This window comes from Dermacentor andersoni, chromosome 4, assembly GCF_023375885.2.
Source record: "Dermacentor andersoni chromosome 4, qqDerAnde1_hic_scaffold, whole genome shotgun sequence".
Lineage (NCBI taxonomy): Eukaryota > Metazoa > Arthropoda > Arachnida > Ixodida > Ixodidae > Dermacentor > Dermacentor andersoni.
Genome location: NC_092817.1, coordinates 198571185 through 198587413, shown reverse-complemented (window position 1 = coordinate 198587413; position 16229 = coordinate 198571185). Strand labels below are relative to the sequence as shown.

Here is a 16229-nt window from a genome sequence, read left to right as displayed (position 1 = left end):
CTGTGACTTAATTTTTTTTCTTTTTTTTACACTCACGTGTGGTTGGTTTTATTTACTGTTACGTTCAACTGGCGCAGCCTACTGGTAGAGCCAACGTCGAAGTGCAAAAACAATATGCAAGCCGCTAGGCGATTGTACGCGCAGTGACGGTGGTAACCGGTATAAGTAATGGTGCAAAATTTAGTCGCACAAACTGCTAACTGTTTACCTATTACACCCGTATCCAGCTCAGTGACAATCAATAACTTGGCTCATTACTAGCGCCAAACGTGGGCTGCAGCGGACGCACATCGTTGCGCTCGTCCTCTTGTTTTATTGCGAGCTCGACTCGGCAGCGACTAACCACAACAAACGGAGCAATCCACGTACACGACGTGTGCCTGTACTGTCAACGGAAAGACAGTGCCGCGTGCGTGCTGTAGCAATACGTTGCGAATGCACATAGCACGATACAGGTGCAGTCGTAAACATAGCATCCCTGCCATCGGCCATACCATGCTCATTCTGCTTCCGGCAGCCGAGCTGAGCGGTCAGCAGAGTCATGGGCTCCAGTGGAGCAGCGACAGCGGCCACTTTAGGCCGCGGAAACAGGCTAAACGACGACAAGGATTATGCCTTTATTTTGCCGCAACTGCCCAAAGGTCAATTGGTGATTAATACCGTCTTTTTGCACGGTGATGTACGTGCGAGACCGTACAAGGTGGAAGATTTCCGGGACGCCCTTCTGCCGACGGGCTTGCTGCCTGATGTGGTATGCATAGGGGCGTACCAGATCAACCACGTCTGGGCAGTGACCTTCAGTGAGGCGAGTGCCACAAAAAGGCTTCTGGACCTCAAGGAACTCCAAGTGAAGGGACGACGGTGCGTCATCGTTGACCCGCAGGATCAACAGGTGAAGCTAAGGCTTCACTGGCTGCTGTACGGTGTTGCCGACGAGGACGTCCGGACGGCATTCGCGGCTTTCGGCAAGGTGGAGGAGGTGAGCCGGGAGCGGTGGCGCGTCGAAGGCATGGGAGCGAAGACCTCAACCACCAGGACCGTCATTTTGAAATTGAAAAGCGGCATGAAAGTGGAGGATCTGCCCCATCAGATCCGCGTCGGCGGAGAGTTGGCCTTGGTCGTCGTGCCCGGTCGACCAATGCAGTGCCTGCGCTGCCACGGCACGGGACACGTCCGCCGTGAGTGCATAGTCCCCCGCTGTTCTCTATGCAGACGTTTCGGCCACGTCGACGCTGACTGCGTAAGATCTTATGCCACCGTAACAGGCCCAGTAACTTGTGACGTTGCGGCAGAGCACGTCATGGACGTGGCCGAGGCGGAGGACGCTGCTAAAGGAACTCTAGACACGGTCCCGACAGCGACAGCCAGTGGAACGACGAGTTTGACCGTAGACAGCAGGGTGGCTGAGACTACCGTGAAGCCGAGTGGGACGGTGCAGGGCGCGACCGTTGAGGGCCAGCCTACGCGGAGCAGTAGTGAGGACCCGCCCGACAACGATGCGACGGCAATGCAGCAGGAGGAGGCCGTCCTCGACGGCGACCGGACTTCGACTCTTGGTGCGCCAGTCAAGCGCCCCCATGACCAGACTAAGGACCGCAACGACGGCGCGACCAGCACCAGCGAAGGGCCGCCGACAAAGACACCTCTTGGGAGGCGCACGAGCTTGAAACCAAAGCCGAATGTCCCACCTGAGAGAAAGCCTGCGGACAAAGTGCCGCCCACAAACAACGCCGGGAAACCGGGAGGTCCCGGAGGCGGCTAGCCGAGGGCTAGTCGTGAACGGTAAGCACCATGCTCCGGGCCTACTTTTCTCTTTAGCTCAACATGGCTCAGATACCGTCCCTTAATATTGCCACTTTAAACGTGAGAGGGTTGGCGGCTAGTCGTAGGCAAAGTCAAGTCCTACGGTTGGTCACTGACCACGACGTCGACGTACTAGCCGTCCAGGAAACCAAGGTTGACGGGGAGGAGGAGACCGGGAGCATGGTACGCCGTTTCACGTCTAGGTATTTTGCGGTGGTAAGCCATGCGTTAGGCACGGCTGGGGGGTGCATTCTTTTTGTGAAGAAACTGCCTGGACTGCAGATTCAAAGTACCTTTTCTTGTCAATCTGGAAGGATTGTTTTTTGCGATATTGTTTTGTGCGAGTTTCAGTACCGTGTCATATGCGTATATGCGCCCAATTCAGTAGAAGAGCGTGCCCGTTTCTTTTCGAACCTTTCGCAGTATGTGCGATGCGATAAGCGCGTTATGCTCTTAGGAGACTTCAATTGTGTAATGAGCGCTAGTGACAGAGCCAATAATGCCGGTGTGCGTGACAGAAGCAGTGAAGTCTTGTCAAAACTAATTAGTGAAAATGAACTAGATGACGTTTTTGATTGTCTGGAAGGGGGGCGTGACGTGACATTTACACGTTTTCAGGGCAGTAGCCATGCGCGATTGGACCGAATCTACATTTCGCTGGATACGATTCCAAGATGCCACGGTTATTCTGTATTACCCGTATCGTTCTCAGATCACTGTCTCGTAATATGTAATGTCGGTATAGGGAAACGGAAACATGCGTTGAATTGGGAGATGTGGAAAATGAATGCCTCGTTATTAAATGATGAATCTTTTGTAAAGGCAGTACGGAATGCCATTAATGAAATACGCAAAGATGAAGCTGAAACAATAGCTGAAAAGTGGGAATGTTTCAAACAAAAAGTTAAAATGAAAGCCTTAGAAAGGTCAAGCTGCCTCAAATTTGAGAGGGAATATAAAGAAAAGGCTTTGCGAACACTACTTCAGCAGCTGATAACGCTGGAGTGCAGAGAGCCTGGTCAGTACAAAGACGATGTGCGGAGCGTCAAGGAAACGCTTGAACAGTTCGATAAAGAACGGTATCAAGGTGCCATCGTGCGTGCACGAGCAGGTGTATTAGCGGCGGGGGAGACGCCCACAAAAAGGGCGCTTGGACTCGAGAAGGCGCACGGACGGCGAAACCATGTGGATAAGATTTTAATGAACGGGGTTGTTGTTGACGACAACGAAAGCATAGGACGCGCCTTCTGTCAGTACTACCAGTCGCTCTTTGCATTTCAGGCAGCGAATGTAGAGAGTTTCAAAGCCGATTTTCTTCAGCGGATGCCGAGACTGGGAGATGACGCTAAAGAACGATTGGAAGGCAACATTACCGAGAACGAAGTTGAAAAGGCAATCGGCGATTTGAACTCGGGCAAGTCGCCTGGGCCTGATGGACTCTGTGCGGGGTTATATAAGGCTTTCAATAGAGAACTGGCCCCATTGCTAGCAGACGTATTCAATGACGCGTACGAGAAGAACTTATTGCCCCCATCTTTTGGAAAAGCGCACACAATACTAATCCCTAAGAGTGATCAAACAGACAAACTCAGATTCGTGTCATCCTATAGACCGATATCACTAACAAACATTGATTACAAGATCTTTATGAAGATTTTAGCTGCGAGACTTCAAGGCGTCATCAAGGAAATTGTCGGAGACCACCAAACTTGCGGCATCAAGGGACGGTCCATTTTTTCGAACATCCATCAGATGCGGTGCGTGCTCGAGTGCTGTGACGTCACCGATGGTGGCGTTGCAGTTCTTCAGCTCGATTTGGAGAAAGCGTTCGATTGTGTCGCTCACGTTATTTTGTTTGCCATCTTGGATCATGTTAATGTCGGTTCCATCATCAGGGAGGGCGTGGCCTTGGCGTACCAGAATTGCACAACAAGATTAATTGTCAATAAGTCTCTGGGGGCCCCCATTAACATCATGCGTTCAGTACGCCAAGGCTGTCCCCTCAGTCCGCTGTTATTTGCCATATACATAGAAGCAATGTGTGTAGTAATTAACGGAAATGACAAAATACGTGGTTTCAGATTAGCAGCGACAGAGGTGAAGCTGCTCGCATATGCAGATGACATTGCAGTGTGTTGCACAGACAAACCAAGTGTAACGGAAACAGTATCGGCAGTGAAACATTTCTGTGATGTCACGGGTAGTAGAATAAATTGGGGCAAATCCCTAGGCCTGTGGCACGGGAAATGGGAGTCTGCACCGGACAACTTCGCGAACCTCAACTGGGTCAAAACGCCGACGAGGTATTTGGGCGTTCCTCTCAATAGCTACAATAGTAGCGATGAATATTGGAGGAGCCAAGCCGATGAAATGAAAGAAAAGGCGGACAGATGGAAGGATGTGAAGCTGTCTATTTTTGCAAGGGCGACAGTCTGTAATATGTTTTTTGTCACGAAGTTATATTATGTCATGCAAGCGTTGTATTGCTCGAGAGCAAATGTGCAAAGGCTGCACAGAGTGTTTGCTGTTTTCATCTGGGGGTCAACATGGGAAACGTGTAGCCGAACAAATTTGTTTAGAAGAGTGGAGGACGGGGGTGTGGGTTTGGTTCATCTTTTTGTTAGACAACTAGTAAACCGATTCTTGTTTTTTCGCGATGTGCGCCATCCTTTTCTGCGCACAGTATGCCAGCTCAGGTTGAGCGGCGCTTTGCCGACACATGTTGTTAGTACGGCATGCGTTACCGGATCACTTCGTGGCTTCTTTAAGGAAGTGGCCGACAGCGTAAGATTTCTTTCTGTTCGATTTTCAATGGATTACCTTTGCGATGTTAAAAGGAAAAGATTGTATAAAGATGTGTGCGATATTGTTTTCCCTGTGCCGTTATACAGAGCCATTTACAGTGGAGGGCCAGGACTTGATGTACTTAAACGCGTAAAACGCATGGAGGTGCCACCAGGGGTAAAAACGTTTTTTTTAAGCTTCACACCGGTACGCTCTCAGTGAAGACTTTCATGGAAGAGCGAGGTTGTATCGTACCATGGGGAACGCATTGCTTGATCTGCAAAAAGCAGGAAACCATAGATCACGTTTTCTTGGAATGTTGGGAGGGCTTCTTTTTCTGGGACGTCTTAAAGCGAACCCTGAAAAAAGTTACCGGTGGACCCCCAAGGGATAAGGTATCTGACAATTAAGGATGATGACGGGGTTCCATATGATTTCATTATGTTGAACGCTCTCCACTGTATATGGCGGGCTCGGATGGCAGGGTACTATTGTGATCCTGACGCTAGGCCCGCTCGCGTTTATTTCAGAGAATGTATGTCGCGATTCATAGAAATACAGAAAATGCAACAATGTGTTCCGGAATGGCTGTGGAGGCTAGAACCTCTGACAGCCATGAAGGAATTTTAAGTTGACAACGCCTGTCCAATAGGGACAGACGGCTTTGTTGTATGGTGTGACTCTTTTCTTTCCTTTTTGGTTGTATTGCAATTGTGATACTGTAATGTGTGGAAATTGCACGTTCTGCGATAAAACCGGTAATAAAAAAAAAAAAAAAATCGGCCATACCATGCTGAATACGCCGGTTCTCGTCCGATCCCCGAAGCTAAGCAGCAATGGGCTCGGTCAGTACTTGGGAGGGAGACCACCTGGGAACACCGAGTGCTGATGGCACCCTTCTTTTTGCTTTTTTTTTTTTATTGCGTGCTTCTGTGACTTAATTTTTTTTCTTTTTTTTACACTCACGTGTGGTTGGTTTTATTTACTGTTACGTTCAACTGGCGCAGCCTACTGGTAGAGCCAACGTCGAAGTGCAAAAACAATATGCAAGCCGCTAGGCGATTGTACGCGCAGTGACGGTGGTAACCGGTATAAGTAATGGTGCAAAATTTAGTCGCACAAACTGCTAACCGTTTACCTATTACACCCGTATCCAGCTCAGTGACAATCAATAACTTGGCTCATTACTAGCGCCAAACGTGGGCTGCAGCGGACGCACATCGTTGCGCTCGTCCTCTTGTTTTATTGCGAGCTCGACTCGGCAGCGACTAACCACAACAAACGGAGCAATCCACGTACACGACGTGTGCCTGTACTGTCAACGGAAAGACAGTGCCGCGTGCGTGCTGTAGCAATACGTTGCGAATGCACATAGCACGATACAGGTGCAGTCGTAAACATAGCATCCCTGCCATCGGCCATACCATGCTGAATACGCCGGTTCTCGTCCGATCCCCGAAGCTAAGCAGCATTGGGCTCGGTCAGTACTTGGGAGGGAGACCACCTGGGAACACCGAGTGCTGATGGCACCCTTCTTTTTGCTTTTTTTTTTTATTGCGTGCTTCTGTGACTTACTTTTTTTTCTTTTTTTTACACTCACGTGTGGTTGGTTTTATTTACTGTTACGTTCAACTGGCGCAGCCTACTGGTAGAGCCAACGTCGAAGTGCAAAAACAATATGCAAGCCGCTAGGCGATTGTACGCGCAGTGACGGTGGTAACCGGTATAAGTAATGGTGCAAAATTTAGTCGCACAAACTGCTAACCGTATACCTATTACACCCGTATCCAGCTCAGTGACAATCAATAACTTGGCTCATTACTAGCGCCAAACGTGGGCTGCAGCGGACGCACATCGTTGCGCTCGTCCTCTTGTTTTATTGCGAGCTCGACTCGGCAGCGACTAACCACAACAAACGGAGCAATCCACGTACACGACGTGTGCCTGTACTGTCAACGGAAAGACAGTGCCGCGTGCGTGCTGTAGCAATACGTTGCGAATGCACATAGCACGATACAGGTGCAGTCGTAAACATAGCATCCCTGCCATCGGCCATACCATGCTGAATACGCCGGTTCTCGTCCGATCCCCGAAGCTAAGCAGCATTGGGCTCGGTCAGTACTTGGGAGGGAGACCACCTGGGAACACCGAGTGCTGATGGCACCCTTCTTTTTGCTTTTTTTTTTATTGCGTGCTTCTGTGACTTAATTTTTTTTCTTTTTTTTACACTCACGTGTGGTTGGTTTTATTTACTGTTACGTTCAACTGGCGCAGCCTACTGGTAGAGCCAACGTCGAAGTGCAAAAACAATATGCAAGCCGCTAGGCGATTGTACGCGCAGTGACGGTGGTAACCGGTATAAGTAATGGTGCTAAATTTAGTCGCACAAACTGCTAACCGTTTACCTATTACACCCGTATCCAGCTCAGTGACAATCAATAACTTGGCTCATTACTAGCGCCAAACGTGGGCTGCAGCGGACGCACATCGTTGCGCTCGTCCTCTTGTTTTATTGCGAGCTCGACTCGGCAGCGACTAACCACAACAAACGGAGCAATCCACGTACACGACGTGTGCCTGTACTGTCAACGGAAAGACAGTGCCGCGTGCGTGCTGTAGCAATACGTTGCGAATGCACATAGCACGATACAGGTGCAGTCGTAAACATAGCATCCCTGCCATCGGCCATACCATGCTGAATACGCCGGTTCTCGTCCGATCCCCGAAGCTAAGCAGCATTGGGCTCGGTCAGTACTTGGGAGGGAGACCACCTGGGAACACCGAGTGCTGATGGCACCCTTCTTTTTGCTTTTTTTTTTATTGCGTGCTTCTGTGACTTACTTTTTTTTCTTTTTTTTACACTCACGTGTGGTTGGTTTTATTTACTGTTACGTTCAACTGGCGCAGCCTACTGGTAGAGCCAACGTCGAAGTGCAAAAACAATATGCAAGCCGCTAGGCGATTGTACGCGCAGTGACGGTGGTAACCGGTATAAGTAATGGTGCAAAATTTAGTCGCACAAACTGCTAACCGTATACCTATTACACCCGTATCCAGCTCAGTGACAATCAATAACTTGGCTCATTACTAGCGCCAAACGTGGGCTGCAGCGGACGCACATCGTTGCGCTCGTCCTCTTGTTTTATTGCGAGCTCGACTCGGCAGCGACTAACCACAACAAACGGAGCAATCCACGTACACGACGTGTGCCTGTACTGTCAACGGAAAGACAGTGCCGCGTGCGTGCTGTAGCAATACGTTGCGAATGCACATAGCACGATACAGGTGCAGTCGTAAACATAGCATCCCTGCCATCGGCCATACCATGCTGAATACGCCGGTTCTCGTCCGATCCCCGAAGCTAAGCAGCATTGGGCTCGGTCAGTACTTGGGAGGGAGACCACCTGGGAACACCGAGTGCTGATGGCACCCTTCTTTTTGCTTTTTTTTTTTTATTGCGTGCTTCTGTGACTTAATTTTTTTTCTTTTTTTTACACTCACGTGTGGTTGGTTTTATTTACTGTTACGTTCAACTGGCGCAGCCTACTGGTAGAGCCAACGTCGAAGTGCAAAAACAATATGCAAGCCGCTAGGCGATTGTACGCGCAGTGACGGTGGTAACCGGTATAAGTAATGGTGCTAAATTTAGTCGCACAAACTGCTAACCGTTTACCTATTACACCCGTATCCAGCTCAGTGACAATCAATAACTTGGCTCATTACTAGCGCCAAACGTGGGCTGCAGCGGACGCACATCGTTGCGCTCGTCCTCTTGTTTTATTGCGAGCTCGACTCGGCAGCGACTAACCACAACAAACGGAGCAATCCACGTACACGACGTGTGCCTGTACTGTCAACGGAAAGACAGTGCCGCGTGCGTGCTGTAGCAATACGTTGCGAATGCACATAGCACGATACAGGTGCAGTCGTAAACAATACATCCCTGCCATCGGCCATACCATGCTGAATACGCCGGTTCTCGTCCGATCCCCGAAGCTAAGCAGCATTGGGCTCGGTCAGTACTTGGGAGGGAGACCACCTGGGAACACCGAGTGCTGATGGCACCCTTCTTTTTGCTTTTTTTTTTTTATTGCGTGCTTCTGTGACTTAATTTTTTTTCTTTTTTTTACACTCACGTGTGGTTGGTTTTATTTACTGTTACGTTCAACTGGCGCAGCCTACTGGTAGAGCCAACGTCGAAGTGCAAAAACAATATGCAAGCCGCTAGGCGATTGTACGCGCAGTGACGGTGGTAACCGGTATAAGTAATGGTGCAAAATTTAGTCGCACAAACTGCTAACCGTATACCTATTACACCCGTATCCAGCTCAGTGACAATCAATAACTTGGCTCATTACTAGCGCCAAACGTGGGCTGCAGCGGACGCACATCGTTGCGCTCGTCCTCTTGTTTTATTGCGAGCTCGACTCGGCAGCGACTAACCACAACAAACGGAGCAATCCACGTACACGACGTGTGCCTGTACTGTCAACGGAAAGACAGTGCCGCGTGCGTGCTGTAGCAATACGTTGCGAATGCACATAGCACGATACAGGTGCAGTCGTAAACATAGCATCCCTGCCATCGGCCATACCATGCTGAATACGCCGGTTCTCGTCCGATCCCCGAAGCTAAGCAGCATTGGGCTCGGTCAGTACTTGGGAGGGAGACCACCTGGGAACACCGAGTGCTGATGGCACCCTTCTTTTTGCTTTTTTTTTTTTATTGCGTGCTTCTGTGACTTAATTTTTTTTCTTTTTTTTACACTCACGTGTGGTTGGTTTTATTTACTGTTACGTTCAACTGGCGCAGCCTACTGGTAGAGCCAACGTCGAAGTGCAAAAACAATATGCAAGCCGCTAGGCGATTGTACGCGCAGTGACGGTGGTAACCGGTATAAGTAATGGTGCTAAATTTAGTCGCACAAACTGCTAACCGTTTACCTATTACACCCGTATCCAGCTCAGTGACAATCAATAACTTGGCTCATTACTAGCGCCAAACGTGGGCTGCAGCGGACGCACATCGTTGCGCTCGTCCTCTTGTTTTATTGCGAGCTCGACTCGGCAGCGACTAACCACAACAAACGGAGCAATCCACGTACACGACGTGTGCCTGTACTGTCAACGGAAAGACAGTGCCGCGTGCGTGCTGTAGCAATACGTTGCGAATGCACATAGCACGATACAGGTGCAGTCGTAAACAATACATCCCTGCCATCGGCCATACCATGCTGAATACGCCGGTTCTCGTCCGATCCCCGAAGCTAAGCAGCATTGGGCTCGGTCAGTACTTGGGAGGGAGACCACCTGGGAACACCGAGTGCTGATGGCACCCTTCTTTTTGCTTTTTTTTTTTTATTGCGTGCTTCTGTGACTTAATTTTTTTTCTTTTTTTTACACTCACGTGTGGTTGGTTTTATTTACTGTTACGTTCAACTGGCGCAGCCTACTGGTAGAGCCAACGTCGAAGTGCAAAAACAATATGCAAGCCGCTAGGCGATTGTACGCGCAGTGACGGTGGTAACCGGTATAAGTAATGGTGCAAAATTTAGTCGCACAAACTGCTAACCGTTTACCTATTACACCCGTATCCAGCTCAGTGACAATCAATAACTTGGCTCATTACTAGCGCCAAACGTGGGCTGCAGCGGACGCACATCGTTGCGCTCGTCCTCTTGTTTTATTGCGAGCTCGACTCGGCAGCGACTAACCACAACAAACGGAGCAATCCACGTACACGACGTGTGCCTGTACTGTCAACGGAAAGACAGTGCCGCGTGCGTGCTGTAGCAATACGTTGCGAATGCACATAGCACGATACAGGTGCAGTCGTAAACATAGCATCCCTGTCATCGGCCATACCATGCTGAATACGCCGGTTCTCGTCCGATCCCCGAAGCTAAGCAGCATTGGGCTCGGTCAGTACTTGGGAGGGAGACCACCTGGGAACACCGAGTGCTGATGGCACCCTTCTTTTTGCTTTTTTTTTTTTATTGCGTGCTTCTGTGACTTAATTTTTTTTCTTTTTTTTACACTCACGTGTGGTTGGTTTTATTTACTGTTACGTTCAACTGGCGCAGCCTACTGGTAGAGCCAACGTCGAAGTGCAAAAACAATATGCAAGCCGCTAGGCGATTGTACGCGCAGTGACGGTGGTAACCGGTATAAGTAATGGTGCAAAATTTAGTCGCACAAACTGCTAACCGTTTACCTATTACACCCGTATCCAGCTCAGTGACAATCAATAACTTGGCTCATTACTAGCGCCAAACGTGGGCTGCAGCGGACGCACATCGTTGCGCTCGTCCTCTTGTTTTATTGCGAGCTCGACTCGGCAGCGACTAACCACAACAAACGGAGCAATCCACGTACACGACGTGTGCCTGTACTGTCAACGGAAAGACAGTGCCGCGTGCGTGCTGTAGCAATACGTTGCGAATGCACATAGCACGATACAGGTGCAGTCGTAAACATAGCATCCCTGCCATCGGCCATACCATGCTGAATACGCCGGTTCTCGTCCGATCCCCGAAGCTAAGCAGCATTGGGCTCGGTCAGTACTTGGGAGGGAGACCACCTGGGAACACCGAGTGCTGATGGCACCCTTCTTTTTGCTTTTTTTTTTTTATTGCGTGCTTCTGTGACTTAATTTTTTTTCTTTTTTTTACACTCACGTGTGGTTGGTTTTATTTACTGTTACGTTCAACTGGCGCAGCCTACTGGTAGAGCCAACGTCGAAGTGCAAAAACAATATGCAAGCCGCTAGGCGATTGTACGCGCAGTGACGGTGGTAACCGGTATAAGTAATGGTGCAAAATTTAGTCGCACAAACTGCTAACCGTTTACCTATTACACCCGTATCCAGCTCAGTGACAATCAATAACTTGGCTCATTACTAGCGCCAAACGTGGGCTGCAGCGGACGCACATCGTTGCGCTCGTCCTCTTGTTTTATTGCGAGCTCGACTCGGCAGCGACTAACCACAACAAACGGAGCAATCCACGTACACGACGTGTGCCTGTACTGTCAACGGAAAGACAGTGCCGCGTGCGTGCTGTAGCAATACGTTGCGAATGCACATAGCACGATACAGGTGCAGTCGTAAACATAGCATCCCTGCCATCGGCCATACCATGCTGAATACGCCGGTTCTCGTCCGATCCCCGAAGCTAAGCAGCATTGGGCTCGGTCAGTACTTGGGAGGGAGACCACCTGGGAACACCGAGTGCTGATGGCACCCTTCTTTTTGCTTTTTTTTTTTTATTGTGTGCTTCTGTGACTTAATTTTTTTTCTTTTTTTTACACTCACGTGTGGTTGGTTTTATTTACTGTTACGTTCAACTGGCGCAGCCTACTGGTAGAGCCAACGTCGAAGTGCAAAAACAATATGCAAGCCGCTAGGCGATTGTACGCGCAGTGACGGTGGTAACCGGTATAAGTAATGGTGCAAAATTTAGTCGCACAAACTGCTAACCGTTTACCTATTACACCCGTATCCAGCTCAGTGACAATCAATAACTTGGCTCATTACTAGCGCCAAACGTGGGCTGCAGCGGACGCACATCGTTGCGCTCGTCCTCTTGTTTTATTGCGAGCTCGACTCAGCAGCGACTAACCACAACAAACGGAGCAATCCACGTACACGACGTGTGCCTGTACTGTCAACGGAAAGACAGTGCCGCGTGCGTGCTGTAGCAATACGTTGCGAATGCACATAGCACGATACAGGTGCAGTCGTAAACATAGCATCCCTGCCATCGGCCATACCATGCTGAATACGCCGGTTCTCGTCCGATCCCCGAAGCTAAGCAGCATTGGGCTCGGTCAGTACTTGGGAGGGAGACCACCTGGGAACACCGAGTGCTGATGGCACCCTTCTTTTTGCTTTTTTTTTTTTTATTGCGTGCTTCTGTGACTTAATTTTTTTTCTTTTTTTTACACTCACGTGTGGTTGGTTTTATTTACTGTTACGTTCAACAGGCGCAGCCTACTGGTAGAGCCAACGTAGAAGTGCAAAAACAATATGCAAGCCGCTAGGCGATTGTACGCGCAGTGACGGTGGTAACCGGTATAAGTAATGGTGCAAAATTTAGTCGCACAAACTGCTAACCGTTTACCTATTACACCCGTATCCAGCTCAGTGACAATCAATAACTTGGCTCATTACTAGCGCCAAACGTGGGCTGCAGCGGACGCACATCGTTGCGCTCGTCCTCTTGTTTTATTGCGAGCTCGACTCGGCAGCGACTAACCACAACAAACGGAGCAATCCACGTACACGACGTGTGCCTGTACTGTCAACGGAAAGACAGTGCCGCGTGCGTGCTGTAGCAATACGTTGCGAATGCACATAGCACGATACAGGTGCAGTCGTAAACATAGCATCCCTGCCATCGGCCATACCATGACGCACGGTGATCCAAATGAGGCTTTCAAGATCACTTCCCGAGTTTGTAGTAGGTACCGAAATAATGCCAGGATCTGTCCGTGGGTTCTTTCGGGAAATAGTTGATAGTGTTTCTTTTTTGCGTGTTCGTTTTTCAAGTGAATATTTGTGGAATGCAAAACGGAAAAAGTTATACCGTGATTTGTGTGATAGTGTATTGCTTGTACCCATGTACAGAGCCGTGTACAGTGGAGGCCCAGGCCTAGACGTCTTGAAAAGGGTGAAGATGATGCCAGTTCAACCAGCCACGAAATCTTTCTTCTTTAAATTACATACCGGTACCTTATCTGTTAAAATTTTCCTGGAACAACGTGGGTTCTACATGCCGTGGGGAACCCACTGCCTCATTTGTAAAAAACCGGAAAGCATAGATCATGTCTTCATCCACTGTTGGGAGGGGCTTTTCTTCTGGGACGTGTTGCAAAGGACTTTGAAAAAGGAGTTACCGATAGATCCACACGGAATCAGGTTTCTGGCAGTTAATGATGACGAAGGATTCCCGTACGACCTTATCATGCTAACAGGCCTCCACTGTTTATGGCGCGCAAGAATGGCGGGCTACCATTGTGACCCGGATGCCCGACCGGCGCGTTTATACTTTCGAGAATGTATGCAAAAATATGTAGAAGTGCAGAAGTTGCAACAGCCTGTTCCTGAGTGGCTGCCGAGGGTTGAACCCCTGACAGCGCTCAAGGAATTTTAATACGACAATGTCATGCCACAGTAGCGGACGGCAACGAATGTGTATATTACTGTTTCTTGTTCCGTTTTTGTATTCATTATTTCCTCTTTGTCTTTTTCTTTCGTTTCTGTGTATATCATTTAAGGAATGTGTGTTGTGGTGACATGTCGAGGATTGGCAATAAAGAAAAAAAAAAAAAAAAAAAATCGGCCATACCATGCTGAATACGCCGGTTCTCGTCCGATCCCCGAAGCTAAGCAGCATTGGGCTCGGTCAGTACTTGGGAGGGAGACCACCTGGGAACACCGAGTGCTGATGGCACCCTTCTTTTTGCTTTTTTTTTTATTGCGTGCTTCTGTGACTTAATTTTTTTTCTTTTTTTTACACTCACGTGTGGTTGGTTTTATTTACTGTTACGTTCAACTGGCGCAGCCTACTGGTAGAGCCAACGTCGAAGTGCAAAAACAATATGCAAGCCGCTAGGCGATTGTACGCGCAGTGACGGTGGTAACCGGTATAAGTAATGGTGCAAAATTTAGTCGCACAAACTGCTAACCGTTTACCTATTACACCCGTATCCAGCTCAGTGACAATCAATAACTTGGCTCATTACTAGCGCCAAACGTGGGCTGCAGCGGACGCACATCGTTGCGCTCGTCCTCTTGTTTTATTGCGAGCTCGACTCGGCAGCGACTAACCACAACAAACGGAGCAATCCACGTACACGACGTGTGCCTGTACTGTCAACGGAAAGACAGTGCCGCGTGCGTGCTGTAGCAATACGTTGCGAATGCACATAGCACGATACAGGTGCAGTCGTAAACATAGCATCCCTGCCATCGGCCATACCATGCTGAATACGCCGGTTCTCGTCCGATCCCCGAAGCTAAGCAGCATTGGGCTCGGTCAGTACTTGGGAGGGAGACCACCTGGGAACACCGAGTGCTGATGGCACCCTTCTTTTTGCTTTTTTTTTTATTGTGTGCTTCTGTGACTTAATTTTTTTTCTTTTTTTTACACTCACGTGTGGTTGGTTTTATTTACTGTTACGTTCAACTGGCGCAGCCTACTGGTAGAGCCAACGTCGAAGTGCAAAAACAATATGCAAGCCGCTAGGCGATTGTACGCGCAGTGACGGTGGTAACCGGTATAAGTAATGGTGCAAAATTTAGTCGCACAAACTGCTAACCGTTTACCTATTACACCCGTATCCAGCTCAGTGACAATCAATAACTTGGCTCATTACTAGCGCCAAACGTGGGCTGCAGCGGACGCACATCGTTGCGCTCGTCCTCTTGTTTTATTGCGAGCTCGACTCAGCAGCGACTAACCACAACAAACGGAGCAATCCACGTACACGACGTGTGCCTGTACTGTCAACGGAAAGACAGTGCCGCGTGCGTGCTGTAGCAATACGTTGCGAATGCACATAGCACGATACAGGTGCAGTCGTAAACATAGCATCCCTGCCATCGGCCATACCATGCTGAATACGCCGGTTCTCGTCCGATCCCCGAAGCTAAGCAGCATTGGGCTCGGTCAGTACTTGGGAGGGAGACCACCTGGGAACACCGAGTGCTGATGGCACCCTTCTTTTTGCTTTCTTTTTTTTTATTGCGTGCTTCTGTGACTTAATTTTTTTTCTTTTTTTTACACTCACGTGTGGTTGGTTTTATTTACTGTTACGTTCAACTGGCGCAGCCTACTGGTAGAGCCAACGTCGAAGTGCAAAAACAATATGCAAGCCGCTAGGCGATTGTACGCGCAGTGACGGTGGTAACCGGTATAAGTAATGGTGCAAAATTTAGTCGCACAAACTGCTAACCGTTTACCTATTACACCCGTATCCAGCTCAGTGACAATCAATAACTTGGCTCATTACTAGCGCCAAACGTGGGCTGCAGCGGACGCACATCGTTGCGCTCGTCCTCTTGTTTTATTGCGAGCTCGACTCGGCAGCGACTAACCACAACAAACGGAGCAATCCACGTACACGACGTGTGCCTGTACTGTCAACGGAAAGACAGTGCCGCGTGCGTGCTGTAGCAATACGTTGCGAATGCACATAGCACGATACAGGTGCAGTCGTAAACATAGCATCCCTGCCATCGGCCATACCATGCTGAATACGCCGGTTCTCGTCCGATCCCCGAAGCTAAGCAGCATTGGGCTCGGTCAGTACTTGGGAGGGAGACCACCTGGGAACACCGAGTGCTGATGGCACCCTTCTTTTTGCTTTTTTTTTTTTTTTATTGCGTGCTTCTGTGACTTAATTTTTTTTCTTTTTTTTACACTCACGTGTGGTTGGTTTTATTTACTGTTACGTTCAACTGGCGCAGCCTACTGGTAGAGCCAACGTCGAAGTGCAAAAACAATATGCAAGCCGCTAGGCGATTGTACGCGCAGTGACGGTGGTAACCGGTATAAGTAATGGTGCAAAATTTAGTCGCACAAACTGCTAACCGTTTACCTATTACACCCGTATCCAGCTCAGTGACAATCAATAACTTGG

The 16229-nt window shown here is 49.0% G+C and overlaps 14 non-coding genes and 2 pseudogenes across 14 annotated transcripts; all 16 read left to right on the top strand.

The window, feature by feature from the left end:
• The first annotated feature begins 5362 nt into the window (after positions 1–5362).
• Positions 5363–5481, top strand: LOC140217847 (5S ribosomal RNA; annotated as a pseudogene).
• A 516-nt stretch (positions 5482–5997) lies between these two features.
• On the top strand, positions 5998–6116 carry LOC140217980 (5S ribosomal RNA). Its single transcript, XR_011894442.1, has one exon. It is a non-coding gene; the product is annotated as a 5S ribosomal RNA (ribosomal RNA).
• A 515-nt stretch (positions 6117–6631) lies between these two features.
• LOC140217979 (5S ribosomal RNA) lies at positions 6632–6750 on the top strand. The gene has a single exon (XR_011894441.1). It is a non-coding gene; the product is annotated as a 5S ribosomal RNA (ribosomal RNA).
• Positions 6751–7264: 514 nt separating this feature from the next.
• LOC140217978 (5S ribosomal RNA) lies at positions 7265–7383 on the top strand. The gene has a single exon (XR_011894440.1). It is a non-coding gene; the product is annotated as a 5S ribosomal RNA (ribosomal RNA).
• A 514-nt stretch (positions 7384–7897) lies between these two features.
• LOC140217977 (5S ribosomal RNA) lies at positions 7898–8016 on the top strand. The gene has a single exon (XR_011894439.1). It is a non-coding gene; the product is annotated as a 5S ribosomal RNA (ribosomal RNA).
• A 516-nt stretch (positions 8017–8532) lies between these two features.
• LOC140217976 (5S ribosomal RNA) lies at positions 8533–8651 on the top strand. The gene has a single exon (XR_011894438.1). It is a non-coding gene; the product is annotated as a 5S ribosomal RNA (ribosomal RNA).
• Positions 8652–9167: 516 nt separating this feature from the next.
• On the top strand, positions 9168–9286 carry LOC140217975 (5S ribosomal RNA). Its single transcript, XR_011894437.1, has one exon. It is a non-coding gene; the product is annotated as a 5S ribosomal RNA (ribosomal RNA).
• Positions 9287–9802: 516 nt separating this feature from the next.
• LOC140217974 (5S ribosomal RNA) lies at positions 9803–9921 on the top strand. Its single transcript, XR_011894436.1, has one exon. It is a non-coding gene; the product is annotated as a 5S ribosomal RNA (ribosomal RNA).
• A 516-nt stretch (positions 9922–10437) lies between these two features.
• Positions 10438–10556, top strand: LOC126533774 (5S ribosomal RNA). Its single transcript, XR_011894278.1, has one exon. It is a non-coding gene; the product is annotated as a 5S ribosomal RNA (ribosomal RNA).
• A 516-nt stretch (positions 10557–11072) lies between these two features.
• On the top strand, positions 11073–11191 carry LOC140217973 (5S ribosomal RNA). The gene has a single exon (XR_011894435.1). It is a non-coding gene; the product is annotated as a 5S ribosomal RNA (ribosomal RNA).
• A 516-nt stretch (positions 11192–11707) lies between these two features.
• Positions 11708–11826, top strand: LOC140217972 (5S ribosomal RNA). The gene has a single exon (XR_011894434.1). It is a non-coding gene; the product is annotated as a 5S ribosomal RNA (ribosomal RNA).
• Positions 11827–12342: 516 nt separating this feature from the next.
• On the top strand, positions 12343–12461 carry LOC140217971 (5S ribosomal RNA). Its single transcript, XR_011894433.1, has one exon. It is a non-coding gene; the product is annotated as a 5S ribosomal RNA (ribosomal RNA).
• A 1458-nt stretch (positions 12462–13919) lies between these two features.
• On the top strand, positions 13920–14038 carry LOC140217835 (5S ribosomal RNA; annotated as a pseudogene).
• A 514-nt stretch (positions 14039–14552) lies between these two features.
• Positions 14553–14671, top strand: LOC140217970 (5S ribosomal RNA). Its single transcript, XR_011894432.1, has one exon. It is a non-coding gene; the product is annotated as a 5S ribosomal RNA (ribosomal RNA).
• A 514-nt stretch (positions 14672–15185) lies between these two features.
• LOC140217969 (5S ribosomal RNA) lies at positions 15186–15304 on the top strand. The gene has a single exon (XR_011894431.1). It is a non-coding gene; the product is annotated as a 5S ribosomal RNA (ribosomal RNA).
• A 517-nt stretch (positions 15305–15821) lies between these two features.
• LOC140217968 (5S ribosomal RNA) lies at positions 15822–15940 on the top strand. Its single transcript, XR_011894430.1, has one exon. It is a non-coding gene; the product is annotated as a 5S ribosomal RNA (ribosomal RNA).
• The last annotated feature ends 289 nt before the right edge of the window (positions 15941–16229 follow it).